This window comes from Carettochelys insculpta, chromosome 6 (genome assembly GCF_033958435.1).
Source record: "Carettochelys insculpta isolate YL-2023 chromosome 6, ASM3395843v1, whole genome shotgun sequence".
Lineage (NCBI taxonomy): Eukaryota > Metazoa > Chordata > Testudines > Carettochelyidae > Carettochelys > Carettochelys insculpta.
In genome coordinates, this window is record NC_134142.1 from 12,572,188 (window position 1) to 12,587,051 (window position 14,864).

A 14,864-nucleotide genomic window follows, 5' to 3' on the forward strand; every position below is an offset into this window, starting at 1 on the left:
TAGTATAAACACATTGGCTTTGATTGTGTTATCTGCATTTACTGAAAGATAATTCAAGTGTATGTGATCTTTGCACTTTGTTTTAGTCAATCATGTCTAGACTATGAATTCAAACTGACACCTATTTCAAAGTGACGTCTAATACAGTAGCAACAACTAAGCCTGTGCATATCAAGTAGCACCATGCTTGTGCTACATATGACCTATATCTAATGCATTTCCTTTTATATCAGTAAAATGAGAAATTTAGGAAAAGTAAGTACTGCATATTGTGCAAGTACAGTAAACCCTCGAAACACGAGTTAAGTGCAACTCAGAATCCTGCTGCCTCTAACTCCACCCTACATACCACCCATGCATCCCAGCTGCAGCCAAGCCCCAGGGAAGCAGCAACTGCAGGTGCTCCTGGCTCTGGTTCAACCCTGCAGCTCCAGTTCAGCCTCCCCCACCACTCCCTGCAGCTGTAACCCCAGACTTAACCTCCCTGCCCCTGAGCCCAGGGCCCCAGCCCATGGCCAGGCTTAACCCTTCCCAACTGCCCCCACAGCCCCAGGACTAACCATTCAAAAAGGAGCTCCTGCTGCTTTCCCACTTGCAAAATGTGCATTCCACTGGGGAAAAAAGCCGCCCCCTGACTTACACAAAATTGGGTTGTGCAAGGGGTCATGGGAACATAACCCTCTTGTAAATCAAGGGTCTGCTGTACTGTCTAACCCACTGTGCAAGTGCTACATTAGTCAGCTCATGCAATAAAGGGAAGCTACGTGGGCATGAACTAAGCCAGACACTTGTGAGTGAGGACTAAGATTTTAAATGATGCTCTGCCCTGACATCTACAGCATGATCTAAGGGTTAGGTTACTCAGGATTCAACACCTGGGTTTAATTCCCTAGTTTAACTGTGTGACATTGTAATTTAAGATGCCTCTATTCAGCTGTATAAAGGGGATGATAATACTCTACCTCACCAAGAGTGAACATTGTAAACTGAGGTGCTCTCGTACTTTGACAGGGACACGTCTAACATCCAACTCTTCAGTGAAATTCTACTTCCTTCATCTCCACCCACTTTAGTGTTACTAGACGGATGCACCCCTATTTTTTTAAAACAAACATTTTGAAGGAAGAGATGGCAATATTGATTTTGCAATTAAGCTGAGTTTTCCACTTCTTATCCTTAGCTATTGGTGATTACAGTTCATTTCAGCTACACGTAAAGTATGTGGCTCAAGGTAAGAATACAACATACTTAAAGTGCAGTTAAATGTGACATTACACATCCTCTTAAATGCAACTGTTTTGAATCCAGATTTAAAGAAAACCACAGGAGCCAAGGCTGCTTTATTAATTGTCAGTAATAAGGTAGGAATATTAGCTAACTTAGTTTAAAGACTCTTCTAATGGTGTTTTTTTTAAAGTGTCCTGCTCTACTTCATTGTAATTGCCACAGCAGGTAGGCTTGCTGGTACTAGGAAGGAGGTACAAAGAAACTAATTTAATTGTCAGAGGGAACCAAGTTGAGGCCTTACATGGTCCAAAGTTTTGTAGTTGGATTCTCTCCTAGTCTGTTCGAGACAGCCTTTTTTTTCCTAAGATGAGATCACTTCATCTTAAACAGAGACATTAGGCTACCCAGAGCAAGAGGACTTATGGTAAGCACCTTTTAAAGTTCCACTATGCATTTCAGTTGAACACCCCAGCCAGACAGGCATTTTCTTAAAAGCGATGTCTGAGCTTACTGCAGTGCTGCTGAAAGTGTGCTTTTGTCCCTTTGTATAACAAAGCTAGAGAGCTCTCCCATCTACATAAAACCAGCCCAAGTTGGAAGGCTTCATAAAACTCCACAAAGTAATCAGCTGCGATGAACATACGTGAAGGATTTTCCCCTTCTCCTCCCCCTCTCCCCATACTATACAAACTAGATGATCAGAAGATGTATAGGGATTGGAAAAAGCTACAATTAGAACGTTTGCTAATTCAAGGCTTAAAGTTTCCTGTAGGTAAGATCCCCTTATAGCCTTGTGGCTGTAGGTTATGTTACACCCTGACAATGAGATGCATTTCAAGAAAATCCAGAACTGCAGTTTTTGTCAAACTGAGCAGTCATGTTGGACCTCATGGTGTCATTTAAGCGCTCAGTGTTAAGTTTAAACAGTGAGGAGTATGACAGTACTGATGTCAGTTTATTCCTTCTCAAACTCCTATATGGTCAAGCCAAAGCAATGTTAGGTCACGTACTTTGTGTTACTGCACGTAGGAGATGATTAGTTAGGGTTCTGCTGGGGAAGAAAGGTGTCCTCATCAGCTGGGAAAGAAGAAAGTCTGAATTACAGGAGTAAAAGGTGACACATCCATGCTTTGGAAAAACCTCAATCATTCCAATGGAGGAGGAGGAGGGGTGAAAGGAGGGATATTTTTAAAAATTGCTGAGCCATCTTAGTGCCAAGATTTCCTCTAAATTTATGCCAAGAGTTGAATGCAAGAGAATTGTGGTAGTACTGGTATTTAAACAGCTGTCAACCTTAAACTCAGAAACAGTGAGAGAGAGCTGTGCTAGTCTATATGCTATGAATACAAAAAAGTAGTCCAGCAGCACTTTAAAGACTACAAAATAATTTATTAGGTGATGAGCTTACCTTGACAATTTTTCTTATTTGTCAACCTTGATTACTATTTCAAGTTCTCTGTGCCTTAAATACTGAGTCTGTTCTGGTACGGCTATGGTCTGAAGTGGGTCTGTCCTATGAAAGCTCGCCACCTAACAAATTGTTAGTCTTTAAAGTGCTACTGGACTACTTTTTTGTTTTTAAACTTAGAAAGTGATAGTGAAGTGTTTAGACATATGAAATTAACATAAGATGGATATCATTCTTCATCTCTGAATAGATTAGGGCCACAGTGTCCAATATACTCCCTGTTTGCCACATCAGGGAAGCATACTGTGGTGAATGTGGGTCAGTGGGCAGGTGTGGCAGCACGGTGGCGGTGGGGGGGGGCTTGCACCCTGGCTTCTTGGGTACTGCACAACAGCAGCAGCAGCTCAGGAACTCGGGCACTGTGTGGCTGGCTTGAGAACCACATGGTGGCACGGTGGCTTGAGGGCCACACTGCTGGAGCTGCACAGCCCTGAGAGCCATATGAAGCCTGAGGAGCCACTCTACTGCATGGCCCTCGAGCCAGCCACATGGTGCCCAAGTGCCTGAGAAGCCACCACAGCGACCCTCAGGGCTGTGCAGCCTGAGGCCAGGCGGCTCCACCTCCGGTGAGTCACTGGCAGCAGTGGGGTAGGGGGCCTGGCTGCAGGGGCAGGTGGGCCATGTGACGATTGGGTGTCTTGCTTTTGGACACCACTGGATTTAGTGTATCATTTCTACTAAGGACTAGTTGCCAAGACTAGAGTTGACTGACCATAGTTGAACACTTAGATACCACACATCACCATGATATGACTACCTAATACTTCTGACAGTAAACAAAACTCTGATCACTAGTTCAAGACGAGTGCTTTGGAAAGCATCTTACTCTGATTTCACTACAGTTGCACCAATCAACTTTAGTTTTCCTGTAAAATCAATTCCTTCTGTTATCTCAAAGTTTGCATTTTCAAACTTTGAATTATTTTTTTTAAAAGAGCAGCTACTGAAGAATCAAGTAGAAAAAGGCAAAATAGATCTTATGCCATGTGTTAATAGTATAAGAACTGCCAAGGATATAAACAAATTATTTGAAACCAATGAAAGCCATCATGGCAAGTTTGGGAATTTTAGCAAGATTAATCATCACTGGCTTCTAGCACCAGGAATACTGACACTTATTTAATGATTTCACCCCCCTCCTCCACTCAGTGCTTTGATGATGTGCCCAGGTTAGTAGATTTTTTTTGTTCAGTGTGGATGTCCTTGATGTTATCCCTTAAGAATGCTCTTCTACTGATCCCTCAAGATACCTATCTCCTCCTGTAGACCAGCACCTTGGAGACAAGAGCTTTTGTTTTTCCCTTGTCTACATTGTGAGCACTATTTAATTTCTCTACCTATAAACTACTGTAAATTGCTAGGCTAATGGAGTCTTAGATTATGCTACAGGTTGAACCTTTCTAATCTAGAATTCTCATCTGGCAACATCTATAATCTAGCATGATTTTAGTTGCTGGTGACCACTTATCATGGATGTGGCTGCGTTTCCTCATGGTCCTATAAACTTTACTTAAAGCCGTCACTCGTGGTTCTGTGCTTTTATCTGTAATCTACTCAAAATGTTTCCAAGAGCACAGTAAGCAGTGGAAGTGTTGGTGAGGTGCTAGAAAATATTGACCTCCCCCGTTCAGTAAATTCTCTCATCCAGTACTGATCAGGTCTTGAGGGTGCTGGACAAGAAAGGTTAAACCTGTAGTTGCTTATTCCAATTTACAGCCCTAGATTAATTGAATTATCAGCATCTGATGCTAGAAGTATACAATTTAATGACAGTTGTCTTAACTGTACTTATCTGAAGGTGAAAGAATGTTTCCTTGTTAAGATAGTTTCATCATAGTGTGGTGCTGGCTTGTGATCGATCGGTTGTTCAGTACAGTCTTGCCTTCTACAGGTCTGAGCAGGGAATGTCTGCCAGAGCCCTTTCATAAAATCATTTGTAAACACTTTAACGGAGAATAAAAGGCAGAGCGTACTGAATGTTGCTTATAATGCTAGTAGTCAAGGTCTTAAGGAAAAGCAAGCTGTGAAGAGCAAAAATTAAGATAAAAATCATTCTAAATCTGATGCTTTGTACTAGGGTGAAAAGTTCACCCAATTCTCAGCAGTCTACTTAAGCAATCAGGTGGCAATTTTACTGTGGATTATATTTAGATAACTATTTGTACCCACAGCTACTGGAAAGATTCATCCTCTTGAATATTAGAATAGTGTAACTAGGCTCACCAGGCAGCTCTTCCTCTTTTTGCTTCAGGCATGGCAAATAACCTAAGCATGTAGGCTCTATACATATATGGTAATCCTTGAGAGAACAGCAAAAAATGTGTTGTCCACTTGGATTGGTTGTTGCTCTTGCTCTTCCAGAATGCTTCAGGGTTTCTCAGACAGTTTAACATTTCATGCACTGCTGCTTCTGACTAGAATATATGCCTTACAGCACCAAACCTGCTATTGCTGCTTTGGCAAGATGCCAAGATTCTGACACTTTCGTTTTGGTGTAGGCAAGTCCTTTTCTATTAAATAGTTGTGACAGAACAACTAACTACTGTTAAAACTGACAGTTTTCCCCACATTTCCTCTTCATCAGACAGCAGGAGGATAGTCTGGAACATCTTCACACAACAGCTTTGTCATAAATCTTACGTCTGTCTTGTCCTCTGGTTCTCTCCCCGCTGTTAGTGGAACATTTATTCTAAGGGTTGAAAAAATTCCTGGCAGTCTACCTGTCAGCACTCCCCTTTTCCAGTGCTGGGAGGTGGGAACAGACAGCTATCACACAGTAATAGGGTTCTGGGAGCCATTTGGTTTATACGTTTTCCATATGAGACTTGTCTGTCAAGCTATTCCATGAAGACTTTTCCCAAAACAGGTCAACATTTAAAATACCCAAACCTCTGCTGCAGCTTTGAACTGCCTCATCCTCCATAATGTTTACTATTCGTGCAAAATACATTTCCTCCAGGAAGTATAAGCCTCTACAGATAGTTCAAGAACATTTAAAACCAAAATAATGGCTACAGTTTTCCTGTTAAAGAAACAGGCTTTGGGAGAGGGCTGGAGCTCCTACTTGGGCTACGAATCTTAGGCTACAATCAAGCAGCTAAGCTTAACAAAAAATGGGTTTCTTCTCACCTGATACCCTACCCACCAATGATTTTAAAAAACAAAACCAGAAAAGCAACACCAAACCCAGAGGTCAGTTGATCAGTACAAAACCAAAACAGATTCCAAATTTTACCATTTACTTTCTCAGAAGATGAACCCCCACCCCCTGTATACAAACCTTCTGTCAGGAAAATCACACTGCTCTTAAATTGTGTTCTTAGTCTGTATTCAATGAGTCACTAGTCTGGTATTTAGTAGAACTGAACCTGTCACATTCTCAATTACAGTAACATGTTATGCAGAAGCCTTGTTTTGATAAGATTATAAACTGCAGACAGCATATTTACTTGAATCAGGTCAGAGCACAATTAGAGACCAGAAGGACTTGAAAAATATGAGACCTACCAGCTGAAGTTATAAACAAAAGGAGATGGCTGGAACCTTCCCTCCAGTTCATCAGAGTCCAAGGATTAACATGCTGGTAAAAATGCCAATCTCAGATAGAGGTTTCTGCCAGCATGATGTTGTTAAAGCATGCCTGGCATCTTTCACATCAATTGCAGATGACTGATTAAACAGGAAGCTTCCTTTTCGTCCCAACAAATGCACTGCCACACACCTAAAAGAGCTTGTCACTCCCTCTGTGACATATCTGTCCCTCAGGTCTGAGCCATCATGAAAGGTTTTCAGTATTCTAACCTTCCTTGTTTTGGATTTCTTTTCCATGGAAAGCCTCCCATTAGTACACCTCAGAGCTTCACTGAGCATTAGTGTAAAAAATTTCACTGATACATCAAGGTTCTCAACTGCAGTGAAACTCAGTGGTTCTGTTAATTTTGTGCTGCTGCTGCCTGCCAAAGCATACATTATGAACCTCGCTAGCTGGACACCATCTGTTGTAATCTGGCATGATTTTAGTTAGTGGGATGACCACTTACGGGTAGGGCCAAGTTTTCTATGGTCTATGAGGTTTACAGCTACCAGTCCTGGCTCACAATGTTCTGTGGTGTTATTTAGCTATAATTTACCCCTAACTGTCTTCTAAAAGCCCAGAAAGTGGAAATTTTGGTGATGCTGCTGGACAATATTGACCGCCTGGGGTCCAGCAAATTTGTTTGGTACTTTCAGGTGCTAAGAGTGCTGGACCAGAAAAGTGCTACCTGTTATATGAGCTTCATTTGTTCCTTCTACAGACTTGTGAAAAGCAAACGAACTCTTGAAGCATAGCAAAATAAGTGAAGTTGTCTTTGGGCTGCTCAGCTGGAAAAGTTTCCCATTCTCTCTGGCAGACGTGGGGAACCATTTTTCAATCGGGGCAACAAAAAAAAAGAAAAAATTAATCATGGGCCACACACAACCCACAGAAGGATCATGTGGAAGCTTGGGGTGTCCCCCATAGCACAGAGCAAACCATCATGCAATGTCTCCAACTCAGTGTTCCTCTGATTCTTCTGGCACCACCAGTGGGAACTAATGCTGCAGGCCTTGGGTGATCTGCTAACCAGCTGGGCAGCAACTAATTTTTCTCCTGGGCAGCCAGCCAAGTGCTCAGCTTACAGGAGAAACTGTTCCAACCTGGGGGGAGAAGATAAATTAGGAATTCAAGGTGCAGGAGTCAGATGAGGGCTCCTGCTGGGGCTGCCAGCTCAGGGCTAGAGATGGAGAGGTGGGGTTGGGGAGGAAGTTAGGGTATGGGAGAGGTTCCCCCAGCAGCCCCATGATTAATTTTTTAAATTGTTTAACAGCTCCAGTAGTGAGTAGCATGTGCTCTTCCCTCCGTTAATAAAAGTCAAGTTACATAAAATATACCCTCTTAGATGATGTAAAATGCTGTACTGAATTGTAAGCTAACATGTTTTAGTGATCAGATTTGCACCTGTTTTGGAGATGTGACATCATATTACTGGGAAACTTGACCTAACTCAGATTTTTGGTGATGTAAATCAATTTCCTTGCCTCTATCACCTACTACTTAAACTACACAACTCCCACTACAGTTACCACAGGATAGCCAGTCCTATAGGAAAGGAGAATAAACTATGCTGTGATATAGGGCACCTTCATGCATGCACACGGAGGATTGTGTCCACTTAGCTGTTGTGCTGGAGCATGTGTTTGGGCAGAGCTACATCCTAAACTGAAATAGCTGCACAAATACAAAGCCTGTGTGTAGACAAAATCCTTAGACACAAACTTGAACCTCTAAACTGGCAACCCTGGGAAACAGGGTATGATAGATTTCACCATGTCATGGAAAAGACCCCACTCCCACAGGCTCATGTGGCTCTATGCTGTCCCATATCACTTCCAGGCACTGCCCAGCGACACACTGGTAGCAGAGGAAAAGCTGCTGTAGAAGCATGTCACTGTACTACTGCTCCCTCAACTGAAAGGGAAAAGGAGGCACTAGTGCAGACACTTCCTCCTCCCTTTTGCCAGGATCCAAACCAAGGTTGTTCTCACTATAGGGACCCTAGAACTTCTCAATCCACGTATCAGAAATGTCAAATCTAATCTTTCCTGCTTTTGCTGAGAGATTTGTTTTGCCTCATCATTGTGTGCACTTAACTGAATAGGGGAAGGTGCTGAACCTTTTTCTGTGGAGGTGGGGGGAAAGGAAATCACAAGTGTAGCAAGGTTACGTCACACCTGTATTTGGCATTGGTGCAATCACTGCTGGAATACAGCATCACGGGCTGGTGCTCACATTTAAAAAAAAAAAAAAAATGCTGATCAGACAAGAGTCACAACAATGATTCAAGGACTAGAACACCTGCCTTATGATGCCAGACTCCACAAATACAGCTGTGTATCTTAAAGATGATTAAAAGTCTTCAGTCCCTAGAGGGAAGTACAGATTGTGATCTTGAGTAACAGGCTCTTCAATCCAGAGGAGAAAGGTGTACCACTTTTCAATGGCTGAAAGCTGAAGCTAGCCACATTCAGACTGGAAATAAGACAAACAGCCACTGGAGCAACTTACCAAGGTTCATGGTAGATTCGTCACTAGCAATTTTAAAAATCAAGACTGGCTAGGGGCTAGGAATTATTTTTTGGGGGATGTTCCATGGCTGGAGATCAGACTATGTGATCAGTGCTTTCTGGTCTTGGAATCTATGAATTTCCATTAAGATTTCATCAACATGAAGACTCAGATCCCAAAACATTGCCTTTTGACAGTCTTAGTCATGTATAGTAATATAGTTAGTGTGAACTATCAATTGAATTGCTAGTGCTTTGTAAATAACTACAGAAGGTGAATTAAAAGGAATCAGATGCATAAATGTTCATGTGGTTGTGTGCCTGTGCATGCACAGAGGAAGAACTTTTCCTGTAGTCTGCTTCCAAAAAAGAAAGAGTCCAACATCTGTAACTGACATGCTCCTCTCTGTAGGACTGATGTTCTCAGACCACAGGGACATTTAGTAAGCAAAAATTTTCTTCTTTTCATGCTCTAGATTATCTAAGCATTTTATTTTAGAATGGGGGTGGGGGATCTCATTCAAATTTTCCTTAGGGCCAATGCCAGTTCTCAAATCCTCCAAGCACGCATCCCTCTCTGGCAGGAGGAATAGACTTCTGCCCATTACTCTCCATCGATGCGTCTCCAGGCCCCTCCTGCTGGCCTGCACATCTTCCCGCCCCCCACCCGATTCCCTCTCACCATCCGCCAGCAATTAAACACTCAGAGGGCTCCTGCCATCACCAGTGCAGCAGAGCTACAATGGCTTCCTTGCAGCCAGCATGGCTCTGCAGCCCAGGAGATGTGTACACAGTCACTCTGTATGTGTAAGCTGGGGAACTACTATCTAGCCAGTTTCACAAAATGAGTTATCAGTGATGCCAACTCTCCTGACTTGATCACAAACCTCCTGTTAATTGATGTTATGTGCCCCACCCTCCTCTGGAAAGCCACAGCCACCTACTGGAATTAAGCCAGCTCTATGAACTTCTCTACCTTATAGCTCATGGATCACCATCAACTATGATCTTTCTGATGGAACAAATTAGGCTTGGTAGTGCATGGTATTAGAAGAGTAGAGGGAGGGCTGATACATGAGTTGTGAATGCTTGGACTTAGCCATACAGATCCTGCAAGTTGACTGAGCTCCTGTACACGGGGGGGGGGGGGGGGGAGAACCAGTATCCTACAAGACACCTGAAACTGACACACGTGCATTGGGATATCGGTGCCCCCTCCCCTGCTACCATCCCTGTCCTTGGCTGGGATTTTCTCCTGTCCACAATCCCAGTGGCTGCAGAAGTACATCAGCTCAGGCAGCTCCCTGACCAGTGCAGTTTACACCAGGGCAGAGACACCAGCATGCCTTCCCACACCAACGTGGGGGGGGAGGAGTCTGTGCTGCTGCTGAAAGCCACATGCAAAAGTGAGTCCCTGCATTATGGCCCTGCAGGTCTGATTAAATTACTGTTTCAAAGATTTCATGGGTTGGATTGGGGGAAGAGCTTGGACTGTAGATGATGCCTGAGCCAGGAGTTGGAGACCCATTGTAGAACCTGGATGGAGATTTTCCACTGATTTACATACTTCCACAACTGCTCCCTTCTCACCATAGCAATTAAAAAATGAAACTACATCTTGGAGAATGTCTTTCTTACACAGAGCTGACTACCAGTACTGCACCTAAGGGCTCTTAAAATGGTTCCAGAAATGACACTAATTTACCAACAGAAACTCCAACTGTGAAAAGTACACACACAAAACTGAATACATCTCAAAACTCAAACTACTACAGAATCTGAGAAGACTAAGGACCCATTTCAAAATATTGTCTCATCTCTCTCGTAAGCCAGCAGTTTTCGTAACTTCCTCCCCACAACTAGAAATAGCCTGATGACTCAGACATTGACTAGTTGCACAGATGGAAAAATGGATTTAATATGTGACTGTTTTCAGATTCAAATAGCATTAAGTGAAATGCCTACAGAGAGTGCCCACTATATACCAGCTCTTCTCATTAAACAAAAAAAGGAAGCACAAAACACTGAATTGAGTCCACCTTGAGGGCAGTTCTTCATGACTGTCAAAATGTAGAACCTAATGTTTATCGGGAAGAAAACAGGAAGACTCTTGGTTGCCATAATAAATTTAAGACTGCAGTAGTGTCCAACAAATACAAGACACAGATTGAAGGAGGGAAGGTGTGAGGGAGAACAGTTAAATATTCCTGTCAGACAAAATTACTCCCCCACCCCACCCACTGTATGCACATTTTCAAACATGCAACAAGTGACCACTATAAATAACCCATTAAGTCTGATAATTTGACTGTTTGTTACATCCTATATTAGAAGAAGTTTTTACTATTCTTGTCTCCAATGGTGACAAAATGCATCCATCAGAATGTAGGCTAACTGGAATGGATACCATACTGAGCAGTATGAAAAAAAAAATGGGAAATTTACAAATCTGAAGTCTTTTACCCTGGACCACAGGTCCTACATTCGCAGAGTCAGTATGTGAATATGCAGAATACAAACAGCCATCACACACCATGTTACATTTGTAGAATCCTGGAAGTGAACTAGCTATTCTGTCCCTGTCATCTTCACACTGCTGTGTCAACTTGAATGATGCAAGCAGCTTTTATTCAGGTGTCATTTTCTCACCTCCTGCTGGACCAACTGAAGAACAGGTGGCTACAGAAACAGGTATTTAAAAAAAAGAGTAGTCTACATAATGGGAGGCTGGAGGGGTGGGGGGCAGTGTCAGGGAAGGGAGTAAGATTGATAGTTTCCCAACCTCATTCTACAGGGCAGCTACTTTAGTCAAGTGACATTTAAAAAAAGTGTCCATGCTATTTTTTTTCCAGTCTCCATTGCATACACATGAACTGCCATGACGCATGGTAACTAAGGCAATTAAACAGATGTAGAAACTAACACTGTATCCAGGAAGCTGATTCAACTTTAAAAAAATCGTATATTGTCAAAGTTATAGGCATTTGTTTGGGACAACCTGTAAACCCTTTTGTTAGCTAATAACTAGCAGATAACATCATTTCCCACACAATAAGGCTACTAGTTTACCATATTTAATAAGTGAAAGAAAATATTCCACACTTAGAAGAAAAATTGACTATGATTAAAAACCAAAGATGTTATCAAGTCATCCAACAATGGAACAAAAAGGGTTACTTGTCTTGCAAGGCCACTACCAAAAAGTTTAATGGACATTAAAGTGATGTTGTCCTTAGGGGGTTTAGAAAAAAAAAGCAATCTTGAATGCCCTGAATCAGGACAATGATAAAGTTCTAGTCAACCAGACTGCGTATTTATTAGCTTAGGGCCTCAGAAAGTAAACATATCTAACACAGCCTCTTAGATTTTTAAACACTACACCATACTTAAGTTTCAATTCTGTTTCCATAGATGGATGAAAACAATGCAGAACAAGCATGTTATGTTTTTGTGCAAAGTAGTGAGTTCTCAATATCCATTCCACTATGTTTCATGTGTTTTCCAGAAAGTGTGAAATACTGTGTAAAATAAGACGTGGGAGAGGCACGTAAGTCTAGTAGCCAGTATCAAAACACTGGAGTTTCTAGCATCACGCCTCCAATGCTGCAGTTTGCTGTCACCCAAAGGCTACCCACACAGCAGCTCCTTTTAGTGTTCACTGGCTTTGTTGGTAGGTCATATTCCCATGTAAGCCTTTTAAATGAAACATGCATGTTAAGAGTAGCTTTTGCAAGCACCAGAAAGTTCCACAGCAGGAACAGTTGAGAAATATTTCAGAAGTTGAACTGCCAGCCAGCTATGGATTTTCAGTTTAAAGCAGCTGCTTACGTATGTGCGTATACATTTTAAAGCAACACTGAGAGCATTAATGCTTTTTGAATAATACCTGAAATGACCACCAGCTGAACACAAGGGAAAATCTTAAGACTGACAAAAAAGGATGCAGTCTATGGTTGGGTTGAGAGGGGTACAGCACTGGACAAGGAAATCTAAAGTACAGAACAGAGGAATGAAACCAGGTAGATAAATCTCATGACTTTTTTGTTCATCATTCTATATGATTCTACTCAGCAACATATTTAAAGGCCTGATTTGTGGAATACTGAACATCTGCAGCTCTTGCTGCTTCCTCAACTATCTATATCATTTTGATCAATAGACGCTAAACCTGTGTCTACACCAGCCCCTTCCTTTTGGGAGGGGCACGTTTATGAGTGGGTTTGAAAGATGCTAATGAGGCACTGCCATGAACACCAGGTAGGAAGAAGGGGCTTTCAAAAACTGGGGGGTCCTTTCAGAAGGTCCCTGTCTCCACGGCCAGCACACAATTTGAAAGCCACACTACTGAATCGCCATGGCAGTCTTATGCTAATGAGGCACTGCATATTCATGGCAGCACCTCATTAGCACATTTTGAACCCGCTCATTAACATGCCCCTTCCAAAAGGAAGGGGCTCAGGTAGACCCAGCCTAAGAGTTAATGACCTCTGAAATGAGGCCTATGCTGAAATATGAACCCAAATCTACATACTCATCTTCAATATTACAGCTATGTATTATACCTCCCGAATCTAATCTGTGCTGCATAAGCATAGAGGCAATTTATTGAACACACACACACACAAAACTTTTGAGTGTTTGTACACCAAATGTATTCATTCCATCTCAGATGAAGTTCTATGCAACTTTACTTCCTCCCGCAGCACGGATAAAAAATAAAGACACCTGTCAAAAAAAACCCTACATTTAAGAATTGAAAAAAGCTTAACTAAGTCTCAGATATAGGAAGAAAAAACCATGTGGAAGCACTTGCCTTCTGATTGGTAATGATAAATCACTCACAAAAATCTCCTCAGGAGGAGGAGAGAAGCTAGCCTTATCTATTGTTCATCTTTAAATGTTAACAGAAAGAGATTTCTCTTCTGACACCCAAGTGAAGTAATGGCATATTTTAGCTCTGAAATTAAGTGAGAAGCAGTTTCTCAGGTAAGAGGGAAACCAATACCATAGAAGACTAGAAAGTAAGCACTTAATCTCTCAAAGCTGGATACTAGAATTTAGGAATCCAAATAAGCATGGCCTCTTTCTGACATTCTGATCACTAACAGATCCCATTCAAGTTAACAGGAACTACAGGAGCTGACCACTTTAAATATGCAACCTGACACTTTTTAGATTTAAAATATAGATCCAGGAGCCAAAGTTTAGGCATGTAATTCTGGAAAAGTTTTTTTTTTTTTTTTTTTTTTTTTTTTAAAAAAGGTCTCACTCCAGTGTTTTTCTATACTTCACAATACAACATCTAAAAATACTTCTAATTACAGGAAGTACCCACTTCCATAATGCAAGAAACTGGCATAACACACAAGTTTGTGTATGTTTACATCCAAATCAAGAATCAAAAAAGGCTTTTGAAATTCATGATAGGTACCATACTTGTTCAAATTTATTCAAACCTTCCTTCATCAGGCGCAAGCTCATTTCTAACATTAAGACTTTATAGTTGGAAACAGAAAAGCTGTACATCCAGAAGTTTAGATGCAAAGACAGTATAATTTTTAAAAACTCAAGTTTGAGAACATACGTTACAAGCACTAGTACTGGCCTTTATCACTAGTTTATACATACTGCATCTAGAATTACGTGCCAAGCAGAAAAACAATTTTTCCTCAGTTCATGCAATACAGACATGCCTCGATGCCATTCAGAAGTGGCAAAGATTTAAAAGATCTGCTGGTATTAAGATGAGAGTTTAGTCCTGAATGAAAACACTAGAAATCTTTAAAAAAGAAAAAAAATTGAACAGTAGCATTGTAGACAGAAGTCTATGCTTATACAGCCACACAAAGTCCATAATCAGTTCAATTCAATTAAATAAAAAAGCATAGCCAAAGACAACATTGTATACTTAACCCAGACAGTGCAAATCTGAGGTTTTTCTATGAAAAGACTGGAAAGAGTGAGCATGATGTATTTGGTAAGGATAGCTAATATTTTGCCTTTATTAATGGCTCTTCACAGACGTCAACACTAAGTGCTTATCTTCCATATTCTTCACTGAACACATGACCAAGTAAGTATTACA